Consider the following 12,320-nt stretch of genomic DNA (forward strand, 5'->3'; position numbering starts at 1 on the left):
CTCCGTCTACACTGAGTTATTAAAGCCGCGGAAATACAACACTACCGAGACAGCCCTGATGGAAGTAAGATGTCAGAGGCTTATTAGCTGGAGTTGGAGGATGCGGCCGGGAAACGGGCAAACTATGATAAATACAAATCGGCTAAGTGGCAATCCATACCGTCACCTCGCATTTGCGGGGCAAACTTTCTCCTCCGGGGGACCCTGCAGCGTTTCAGCGCATCGATGAGCCAGCGCCGCTGCCCCGAGTGCCATCGGCCAGACAGTAATGGAAGCTATTTAAGTGGCAGGCGTTGTTGCTGTAACTAACTTCAAGGATACGGAGACAAACAGGAAACGGAAGCCATCGAGGCCTCCGGGAGGCAAGAACTCCTTGGCTCGACCCCTTTGTCCTCAACCACAAGGACAAGGTCTTTATTTGCTTTGGCCTCTGTCTCTGGCTGTCTAAATTTACCAGAGTAAACACCGTGGGGCAGGGACATATCCTCTCTGCCCCCCCTTGACCCCGGGTCAGCCCAGGTCAAGGCATCCTTTCCTGTTGTCTCCAAAGAGCTACTGCCTCGTCCCCTCTAGAATGTTGACACCCCCAACTCTATGTCCCGTGCTAGCGGGGTGTGTGTGTGTGTGTGTGTGTGTGAACTGGCCCTCCCCTTTGTCTTTCCTGCTAGATTAGTTATCATTCTTTAAGAGATGAGTCTGGAAGGCCATGGGCTAACTTCCTCCCCCCTCCTGCTTGTTCCTAGCTCAGAAGGAAGAAAACCGGTTAAAACGCACAGTGAAGCCCTGCTCGTCGCCATCCTCCCAGGAGACAAGGCATTTCTCCACAGGCACCTTCATGTGTTCATTCAAAACCACGAAAAAAAAGTTATTTCTTCTGCTCCATTAAGATCTGCCTTTCTCTCTTCTGCTACTCGAGCCAGTTGACTCTGGATCCTTGGGAGTACCCATCCACGTCCTGCCAAGACTCAAGACTTAGTAACGGCAGCCAAGATGGCTGCCTCAGGTGCTCTTCCCAAAATGCATAAGGGGTCCAGCACCACATTTCCTTCACTACAATAACAGCAGCATTCTTTGGTAGCAGGAAACAGAACGCCAAATAGAAGAGCCAGACTCACTTCATCTTTCATAAAGCTTCAGCAATGACCAAAAGAATGTGTACCATAAGGAAAACTTTGCCCCTACTTAGAAACCAGGGAAACAGACTCACATAAAAAGAAGTCAGGATTAGTTTGGTAACAAGGTAGTAAACAGAGGTGGCGGGTTGGATCCTGTGGAACCATTTCACCAGCCGAGGTGCCGTCATCCAAGAGAAGATGATGTCTGTGGTCACAAAATCCTCATCCTGCATCAGGAAAAGGCTCCTTTCACAAGAAGGAAGAATCCCTGCTGGCAGAAGGGAACTGAAGGATCAAACCCAGTAACTGGATCCAGGTGTTGGATTGAGAACCTCTGCTTATTCACCTGGTAAGAGTCCAAAAGGCCTGCACAGAACACTTTGGAGACCCTAAAGCCAGAAACAGCAGATCTTCAAGGAAAGGCTCAGTGGCGGAACATCTGCTTTGCATGCAGAAGGTCCCATGTTCAATCCCTGGCATGTCTACTAGTAGGTGATGTGAAGGACCTCTTCCCTGAGGTCTTGGAGAGCCGCTGCCAGTCTGAGTAGAGAACACTGACCTTGATGGACCAAGGGTCCGATTCAGTATAAAGGCAGCTTCTTTTACTAGGGAGGGGCTGTGGCTCACTGGTAGAGCATCTGCTTGGAATGCAGAAGTTCCTAGATTCAGTCTCCATCATCTCCAGTTCAAAAAAAGAGAAGATCAGGCAGGAGGGTCTCAATCTGAGACCCCGGAGAGCCGCTGCCAGTCTGAGTAGACAACGCTGACCTCGATGGACCAAGTGACGGATTCAGTAGAAGGCAACTTCAGGTTTCAGCTTCCTTCTCAAGGAGCACACACTTCCACGGAAACTGTTCTGTTTGCTCTTCCTCTTTGCTCCTAGCATGGGACTGTGCGCAGTGTTCTTTCCAAGCTGAGTGAGTGTGAGCTAGCTCACAGTTTTTTAGCCTCCGGCTCACACATTTTTGTCTCCACTCAGGAAGGAGGGCTCCAGAGCAAACTAATTGATGCAGTAGCTAAATCGCTTGCTCAGAACTTTAATGCCAGTAGCTCACAAAGTGGAATTTTTGCTCACGGGACTCCACAGCTTAGAGGGAGCATTGCTTAGAGGCCAATGGTTTCCCCCACCAAGCTGCACATGCAAGCAAGTGTGTGATTTATGGACATTATTATTCACGACGATAAAGAGCTTGAAGGTTAATTTATATTTAATTGTTTTAAACAAACCTAGGAGGGGAAGTGCATGACTTTTGTTCCCAAGGGACTGGACATGCAACGGACCTCCAGATGGCAGCCCGGCTATAAGCACAGCCCCTGACGTACCTCCCCAAGGGAATCTATTTCTGCAGTAACCCCCCCCCCCAGTGCCTATGCCCTCTGTGGCTGGGGGGGGGACACAGAACCAGTGTTCCCTCTAAGCTGAGTTAGTGTGAGCTAGCTCACCTTTTTTTAGCCTCCAGCTCACACATTTTTGTGTTCGCTCAGGAAGGATGGCTCCAGAGCAAACTAACGAATGCAGTAGCCAAATCGCTCACTGACAACTTTAATGCCAGTCGCTCACAAAGTAGAATTTTGGCTCACAAGACTCCACAGCATAGAGGGAGCATTGCAGAACCACTCCATTTGTAGGGCTCTTTCTCCTAGCAGTTTAGCCATGAGACCCGAGAAAATGCAAACAACTGCAGGCGGCCCGGAATCTTTGAGCCAAGAGACCGGCAGATGCGGGAAGGATTTTATACAAATAAGAAACAAAAGCCGGGCAGCTGTGCTCACAAACAAAACAGATTAGTATGAGAAAGAGGCAGCCTGGCTAAGGACACTGCCTTTCCTTTCAAGAGGCAGAGAGATTTGAGAATACCTTCCCCGTGTCCCGGTTCAGCCCACAATACTGGGCCCGTAAGCCAGGGCGTTCCTTCTTCAAGTGGCAAAGCGTTTCCACAATTTCTCGCCAAAAAGAAAATTGGATTCCTTCCACTGTTTGAGAGGGCAGCAGAGCAAAGGGCTGTATAATTAGGTCAGAGCTGATTACGGAGAACAAGGGCAATTTTCTTTACATCTGAGTAAAGCTGGGTGGGGAACGGGGAGGGGGGGAAGGAAGTACATTTGGGAGCCGCCGAGAGACTGTCGAAAATCCTTCTTGATGGGAGCGATTTAACTACATTTTAATATAGATGGTATTTTCTATTAATGTCAGGCCGGAAAACTTATTGCTCCGCATATCTCATCGCCGGGGCTATCTCCGCATCTGTCTGAGTCAACTTCGGTGACCGCTTTAATATTCACTTTACAATTAATGCAGCTCTTCTCTCTCTCTCTCTCTCTCTCTCTCTCTCTCTCTCTCTCTCTCTCTCTTTTTTTATGGCTCGCGAGAAAGTAAACCAATTTCAGCCCAGCTCCTCAGTATTGAATTTATTATAAAAAGTTATGTACTTAAAACTCCTATAATGAAACCGGAGGCATCATGAGATATTAACCCGGAGTTAATGCTGAGAAAGCCAGTTTGAATAATTCAATTCATGTCACCTTAAGTATCTTTTCAAATGGAATTAACTTTATCTCGCCCAAAAAAGGGAAAGCGCCACGTTCCAGTTACTGATTATTGACTACACGAGAACCCCCCCGTCTTAAATCATCGCAGCGCCCTCCCCCGCATACACGAAGTTTGGGGACGTGTGTCAAGGCTGCACCAACCAAATAAGAGCTCCAGACCCCGCCCTTGGATACAAGCATTCCCAACTCCTGGAGACTTAACATGCATGCCAGTTTCACATTGCGGCCTGAAATCTGGCGCTTGAGAGAAAGAGAAGGATATTCTTTTCTTGGCAAAATCCTAACCCAATTTCAAAAGTGGTGGCAGCTCCATCAAAACACAACAGGCACTGTTTCCCCTAAATGGCTTCCAAAAATGGATTAGTCACTTTCACAGAGGACAGGCGAGGAACCACACTAGATGGGCCACCGTCTGACCCAGATGGGCCACCGTCTGACCGATAGCAGAGGAAGCTGCCCTGGCTGTGGTTTTCATAGGTATATTTCCCCGCAACGTCATAACACGCTTGTATTTATACAAGGTTTTCGCTGACTGCTGGCTTGGATCCCTGGAAGGTTTCCATCGACTGATGGATTTTCCACCTGCCAAAGTGCAACTTTCTCTCCCTGAAACCTGAAATGACCCCCACAAACACAGAATGCTTCCGCTAGAGGTTCACTGTCCCCCCAGAAACAGCATTTCATGGGGAACCTGGAGCTGCAGCAGGAGGTGGAAAGCAAGCAAGTCACTGTTCATGGGTGGAAATCCTTCTGCCCATGAAAATGCTATGGTGGAGCCAAGCCATTATCCGGCCCTTCACCGAGTGTGACCCCCCCTCAAAAAAAAAAACTATTTTAGGAGGTCTTTTGATTGTCATTTGATTGCTTAAAGAAAACAAGGGGAAATTTCACAGCTTCCAGTAGAACTGTATGCTGCCACTGAGGCAATATTGGGAATTTAGATCAGAATTATATGTCATATTACATTATATGTCAGACTACACAGGGGAGCCATTGAAATTCATAAACACAAACACAATTTCAACAGGAAAGAAAAGAGTTAAAAAATAATTAAATAGGGCATGGTTTCCTGTCCTGAAAAACACAAAAGGCTCTACATCTGACAATAGCACTACAGGTAAGATTAGAATTTCAACAGCTAATCCACATGCAAAAGAACCTCCACAGGAAACAGGAAACCTCCTCAGGAAACAATCCATTTGCAAAAGAACCTCCTCAGGAAAGCTCCTCCATTAGCATGTTTCACAGCCTCGGGAACTCCTACATGATAAGGACACAGCCGTACCCCACCTTCCTGAGTAGATATAAATTACCCGCCTACCATTTTTTTTCCTTCTCACCTTGACACAGAGAGTACTCAGTCTTTCTGTGTTATACCTCTGAGGGTGCCAGTCACAGCTACTGGCAAAACGTCAGATCCTACAATACCAAGACCACAGCCAGACAACCTGGAAAATCTACAACAGCTAATGAACTCCGGCCATGAAAGCCTTCAATAACATACAGAATTATAATAGTTCAGTATTTTAACTGGACCATTTTTAATGGCCAAACAGCAAGTCCTCAAGTATGCAAGGATATGAATGGCAGAACTGGGGGCGGGGGGAGAATGTGCATGTGTCAATTGCCTTCACATCGCTTCTGACTTATGGCAACCCTATCAAATAAGGACCTCCTAAATGCCCTTACCGTTATTAGCCTTGCCCGGGTCTTGGAAGCTGAGGGACCGCGGCTTCCTTGATGGAGTCCATCCATCCCATGTTGGGCCTTCATGCTGCCTTCGACTTTTCCTAGCACTCTTGTCTTTTTCAGTGACTCTTGTCTTCTCATAATGTGATCAACGTATGATAGCCTCCTCAGGAAAGCTCCTCCCTTAGCATGTTCACAGCCTGGGGAACTCCTACAAGAGAATGACTCAGCCCTACCTCACCTTCCTGAGTAGAGATAAATTACCTGCCTACCATTTTTCTTCTCGCCTTGACACAGAGTGTATTCTATCTTTCTGTGTTATACCTCTGAGGATGCCAGTCACGGCTACTGGCAAAACGTCAGGTCCTACAATGCCAAGACCACGGCCATACAACCCGAAAAATCTACAACAGCTAATGAACTCCGGCCGTGAAAGCCTTCGACAACACATATGATAGCCACAGTTTAGATCAAGATGGGTAAGCCGTGTTAGTCTATCCGTAGCAGTCAAAAAGAGTCCAGTAGACTAACTGCTTAGTGACTCAAAAAAGCTCATACCCTGCCAAAAATGTTGTTAGTCCTTAATGTGCCACTGGACTCTTGCACTTTTCTACAGTCATTTTAGCTTCTAAAGAGAGTTCAGGCATGATTTGATCTAGAACCCATTGATCTGTCTTCTTGGGAGTCCCCCGTATCTGTAAAACTCTCCTCCTATGCCACAGCGTTCCGTGCGCCTTGGTGTTTAGTCATGCCAGCCACATGGGAGCGGTGGCGCAGGCATTATAACGCCTGCTGTTAACATCTGGACGAGCAGCCGGAAGGTTGTTCGATTCCCCACCGCGGCCGGGTTGAGCCCCCGGCCCTCGTCCCAGCTCCCGCCAACCCAGCGGCTCTGTTAACATCAGAGGAATGGGTACCTGCCCTAGGTGGCAGGGGGCACCCTCCTCCCAGCCTTGTGCTAGGATGGTGATCGGCAGTGACGAAAAAGGACCGAATCGGTGGCAGCAGCAAGAAAGAAATGGCGGCGGCGGCGGAGAAACGGTGAAGCGACCCAGAACGGCGGTGACTGGCTCGAGCAATGGTGGAGGCGGAGTCGAAGGCGGAGTTGGACATAGAGTTGGAGCGACGTCAGAACGCGGGACGCAGCGCGGCAGGAGCCGCTTGGACGTTAGCTGAGGCTGCGCCCGAGGAAAGACACGCCACTCCAAGAATAACAGCCAGCTCGTCCAGCCGACGGCAGCCGGGTCGCAGGAACAACAGCAACAACAACACACACCAAGGAAGCTGCCGAACGAACGGAAGACCGTGCCGTATCAGGGGTGCTGGTAGGTTGTCCCCCCCACCACCATATGTGGCCCTAGATAGGTTACTCGCTACTATATAGTAGCACATTGTAAACCGCTCTGAGACCCGCTAGGGGTTATGAGCGGTATATAAATCACCTGTAAATAAATAAATAAATGACCACGGAAATGTTTTCGGACAGCGCTGGCTCTTCGGCTTTGAAACGGAGATGAGCACCGCAACCCCAGAGTCGGACTCAACTGTCTTTCGAGCAAGGGAACCTTTACCTTTACTTTATGCCACATTACAGGGGAATCAACTTTCTTCCAGTCGGCTTTCTTCACTGTCTGACTTCCGCACCCATACATGGTAATGGGGAATACCACGGCATGAATTAACTTGCGCAACCCAGCCTGACACTTAAGAATCTTCACGGCTGCCCTTCCCAGTCTCAACCTCCTACCGATTTCTTGGTTGCAGCCTCCCTTTTGGTTGATGATGGCGCCAAGGAATATAATCTTGAGTGTCAATTTCTTCATTGTCAAGAGCAGGAGAGTAAACTAATACATTTCCGAGGCACTCTCACGCAGCTTCTGGAGATCTTTTCCTCTTGGATTAAAACGACCCGTTCCCCCCCCCCCCGGTCATCTTGGGGTTTATGACCAGTGTTCCCTCTAAGCTGAGTTAATGTGAGCTAGCTCACAGTTTTTTAGCCTCCAGCTCACACATTTTTGTCTTAGCTCAGGAAGGAGGCTCCAGAGATGCCAGTAGCCAAATCGCTCGCTCACAACTTTAATGCCAGTAGTTCACAAAGTAGAATTTTTGCTCACAAGACTCCACAGCTTAGAGGGAGCATTGCTTATGACACTGACTGGCATTGGGATAATGACTTTCTGGGCAACAATCGCCCAGCACCCCCAATCTTGGAAGGACTCTGCTGTCTTAAGGGTTGTATGCCCAATGACATGACCACACGCACACACTCCTGGGAATCCAGCACCCTAAGCAGAACTTGTTTTGGAAAACAGTGGAATTGGACACTGCGCCAGTTTGGTGTCGTGGTTAAGTGCGCAGACTCTTATCTGGGAGAACTGGGTTTGATTCCCCACTCCTCCACTTCCAGCTGCTGGATGACCTTGGGCAAGCCATAGTTCTGTCAGAGCTGTTCTCTCAAGGACGGTTCTGGAAAGAGCTCTCTCAGACCCGCCGCCGCTCTGAGTGAAAGGCAGGGTATAAATCCAGTCTCCTCGTCTTCCCAAAAGAATTACTCTGAAGTTGGAGGCATATCAAGCAGATGGCTATTTGTGGCTATCGAGTGATCTATAGGGCAAACCTACTGAACAGCGATGTGATGAATGCCGTCTCCTCCCCTAAATGGGAGCGAATTGTGTTTACAAGTGAGTAGTGGGGAACAGAGAAAATGAACTGGATTTAATCAGTTCCGGAAGGCAGCCACTCCGTTCTGCAGCAGAGCACCTAGATTCGAGTCCAGCAGCACCTCAGAGTCCAATGACATTTTCGGGGCTTCAGCTTTCGAGAGACAAAACTCCTCTTTGTACAATCTGAGGAAGGGAGCTCCGATTTTTGAAAGCGCGTACCCTGAAAATCTTGTCAGTCTCCCAGGTGCTTTTTGTTGTTCAGTCGCACAGTCGAGTCCAACTCTTTGCGACCCCATGGACCAGATCACGCCAGGCCTTTCTGTCTTCCGCCGTTCTCTGAAGTTTGCTCAACTTCATGTTCATTGCAACTATGACACTGTCTAACCATCTCATCCTTTGCCATCCCCGTCTTCTTTGACCTTCAATCTTTCCCAGCATCAGGGCCAATTAGCACCTGGAACATAAGAGAAGCCACTGTTGGATCAGGCCAATGGCCCCTCCAGTCCGACACTCTTTTGTCACACAGTGGCCAAGAATACCAGGGGCCATCAGGAGGTCCAGCAGTGGGGCCAGGATACTAGAAGCTCTTCCACTGTCCCCCCCCCCGCAACCACCAAGAATACAGCGTATCGCTTGCTTTTGTTGTTCAGTCGCACAGTCGAGTCCGACTCTTCGCGACCCCATGGACCAGCTCCCGCCAGGCCCTCCTGTCTTCCGCTGTCCTCTGAAGTTGCTGGACTCAAAATCTAGCTCAATTTAATCGAACATGGAAGAAGGTCTGAGCAAGACTGGATAAATCCCCATTACGTTCAAAGCCCTACTGCGTGCCCCACTTATCCCAGAAGGTCACAACCATACGTTTCATGTAGTTGGACCTGCCAGTGTCTCAGCCCACGCTTATGTGCCTAAAAACACTACAAAACATGCCCACCGTGATAACCCAAAGACAATGGGGAACCCTTAGTGTAAAAGTATAGCCACAAACAACACCCACCAAGGAAAGACCATCTACAATTCGCAACTATCAACGGTGGTTGGTAAAACGGAACCCAATTTCCAAAATAACATCGGCACCACTCAAAAGCTTAGAATCATAGAATGTTAAGAGTTGGAAGGGACCTTGCAGGTCATCTAGTCCAACCCCCTGCACTCTGCAGGAGCATAGCTGAAAGATAGCCTTACATACCTACAACATGCCCGAAAGATGGTCATCCAGCCTCCGCTTGAAAACATCCAGCGAAGCAGCATACACCACCTCCCAAGGCAGACTGTTCCACTGCTCAACCACTCTTACACTTAGGAAGTTTCTCCTGATATTTAGCCAGTATCGACTCCCTTGTAATTTCCACCCATTAGACCTAGTCTTGCAATTCGGAGCAAGAGAGAATAGATCTGCTCCATCTTCTACATGACAGCCCTTTAAATACTTGAAGACTGCAATCATGTCCCCTCTAAGCCTCCTCTTTCCCAGGCTAAACAGACCCAACTCTTTCAGCCTTTCCTCCTAAGACTTGGATTCCAACCCTCTCACCATCCTGGTTGCCCTCTTCTGGACACGCTCCAGCTTGTCAACATCCTTCCTAAAATGCGATGCCCAAAACTGGACACAGTACTCCAGGTGGGGCCTGACCATAGCAGAATAGAGCAGAACTACCACCTTGCATGATCTGGACACGATGCTTCTGTTAATGCGTCCTAAGATTGCATTAGGTTTCTTCACAGTCACATCGCACATCATTGAAACACTTGATTTATACCAGGGAGAGGCGTTCGGCTGTTATTCTTTCCACAGTGGCAGTCTTCTGTTGCAGTTACTTTCTGTTTTGGAGGTCTACGGACACTATCTATGTATGGAATTGCAGAAGAGCCAACTGTTGGTTTCGAATATGTTCTTTTTTAAAACTATGTTTAGTTGTCATGAGCAACCTGTTGGGTCAATGTCTATGCACTCTATTGGGTTGTGACCACTAACCCTTCTTTGTATCTCAGTGAATGTAATATATAGTTTTGAACATAATCGTGAATTGTAGATGGTCTTCCCTTGGTGGGTGTTGTCTGTGGCTACATCATGATAACCCAGCTAGGCTTCAAGGTCCCACCCTCTACCCCTTTGGTTATGTGCATACTAAGGGGCCAAACCACACATGTGAGCACAACCTTACAAAGATTCATCACGGTAAGTCTGTCTCGGGTCTAAGACAATGCTCCCTCTAAGCTGTGGAGTCTTGTGTGCAAAAATTCTGCTTTGTGAGCTACTGGCATTAAAGTGGTGAGTGAGTGATTTGGCTACTGCATTAATTAGTCTGCTCTGGAGCCATCCTTCCTGAGCTAAGACAAAAATGTGTGAGCTGGAGGCTAAAAAACTGTGAGCTGGCTCACACTAACTCAGCTTAGAGGGAACACTGGTCTAAGAGATCCACGAAACCCTGAACAAGCTGAGACTGTGACCTCATCTCCTGGTGAAGGCAAGACCAGACATAAGTAACATTAACCAGGTTTCCGCTAAAGTCAGTTGCTGGCTTTTTAAAAAAACACTATGTAAAAACAATTTTTTGTTATATACCGTACAAGCAATCCCAGTAAATAGATGAAGATGGGTAGCCATGTTTGTCTGTCTGTAGCAGTAGAAAAGAGCAAAAGTCCAGCAGCACCTTAAAGACTAACAAAATATGTGGCAGGATATCCCAGTTCCGCAGGGCCTGCAAGACGGAGCTCTTCCGCCAAGCGTTTCAGATGCCACAATAAATTGCCTAACATCAGCCGAGTCACCCACACCCTATAATCCACTCTTGGCCGCCTGCTCTAACATCCGTGCCCATACTAAGGAACCATGTGCGAAGGAGACAGACACCAGCCATAGATTCCCCCACTGTGGCCAATAAGGATAGCCTTTTTGCCATCATATATATGTTGCACCTTCTGAATTTGTTTTTATGATTTTAATTTGTTCTTATTGTCTTTATTTTTTTAATGCTGCCAATGTGTCTGTAAGCCGCCCTGAGCATGCTTCGGCGGGGAGGGCAGGGTATAAATTAAATAAATAAATACAGTGACACAATTTCTGACTCTCTTGATAACAAATCCCAGTAAACTGTAACAATTTGTGAATGTCCGGATAACAAATGAATTAAATATCATCACTGAGATTCTGCAGTAAGAGGTGTTGTTTACAAGGGAAGCTTATTACAGGTATGTGTAAGCCCTTTCCCCATTTTCTCAACATCCCTCATTACAACCCACTCAAATGCTAAAATATTAACATTCGGGCGGGGGGGGGGGACATACGACATCTTGATGTTTGCACACTTTGCTACGACCAGCAACTTCCTTCACATCACTGATCCAGAGCTTGCATTAAGCAATAAGCTCATACCCTGTATAAATTAAATAAATAAATAAAGTGTCACAATTTCTGAATCTCCTGATAACAAATTCCAATTAACTGTAACAATTTGTGAATGTCCTGATAACAAATGAATTAAGTATCGTCACTGAGATTCTGCAGTAAGAGGTGTTGTTTACAAGGGAAGCTTATTACAGGTATGTGTAAGCCCTTTCCCCAGTTAAGAACATAAGAGACGCCAATGTTGGATCAGGCCAAAGGCCCATCCAGTCCAACACTCTGTATCACACAGTGGCCAGAAACACCAGTGCCATCAGGAGGTCCACCAGTGGGGCCAGGACATTAGAAGCCCTCCCACTGTTGCCCCCCCCCAAGCACCAAGAAGACAGAGCATCACTTGCCCCAGAGCCCCTATTTATACTATGTGGCTAATAGCCACTGATGGACCTCTGCTCCATATGCTTATCTAATTCCCTTTTGAAGCCGTCCAATGTCCCTCATTACAACCCACTCAAATGCTAAAATATTAAAATTCGGGGGGGGAGGGACATATTGATGTTTGCACGCTTTGCTACGACCAGCAACTTCCTTCACATCACTGATCCAGAGCTTGCATTAAGCAATAAGCTCATACCCTGTGACAAATTTTGTCAGTCTTTAACGTGCTCCTGGACTCTTTCTCTTTTCTACTTCCGTGAAGATAGCTTCAGAGGGTAGCTGTGTCGGTCTCCAGTAGAACAACTAGATCCAAGTCCAGTAGGCACCTAAGCGGCCAACAAGATTTTCGGGTTACGAACTTTCGAGAGCCAGAGTTCTGGGAGCTTTGACACTTGAAAATTCATACGCCGAAATTCTTGTTGATCTCTACAATGCTACTGGATTTGAATCTAACTATGCCTCGATTGTGGTGCTGTGAGTCCGTGCTACAATGATGCCTGGTAACAAAGGAAGAAGAAGAGA

At 47.5% G+C, this 12,320-nt stretch overlaps 1 protein-coding gene across 1 annotated transcript in view; it reads right to left on the reverse strand.

Annotated features, from left to right (window-relative positions):
- Positions 1-12,320, reverse strand: part of LOC107120053 (protein hinderin-like) — a gene marked incomplete at its 3' end in the record, with an annotated part of 111,715 nt that overhangs the window by 62,871 nt on the left and 36,524 nt on the right. The gene's annotated exons all lie outside the window — the stretch shown is intronic.

Source organism: Gekko japonicus, unplaced genomic scaffold (assembly GCF_001447785.1).
Source record: "Gekko japonicus isolate JY-2015 unplaced genomic scaffold, Gekko_japonicus_V1.1 scaffold2406, whole genome shotgun sequence".
NCBI classification, from domain to species: Eukaryota; Metazoa; Chordata; class Lepidosauria; order Squamata; family Gekkonidae; genus Gekko; species Gekko japonicus.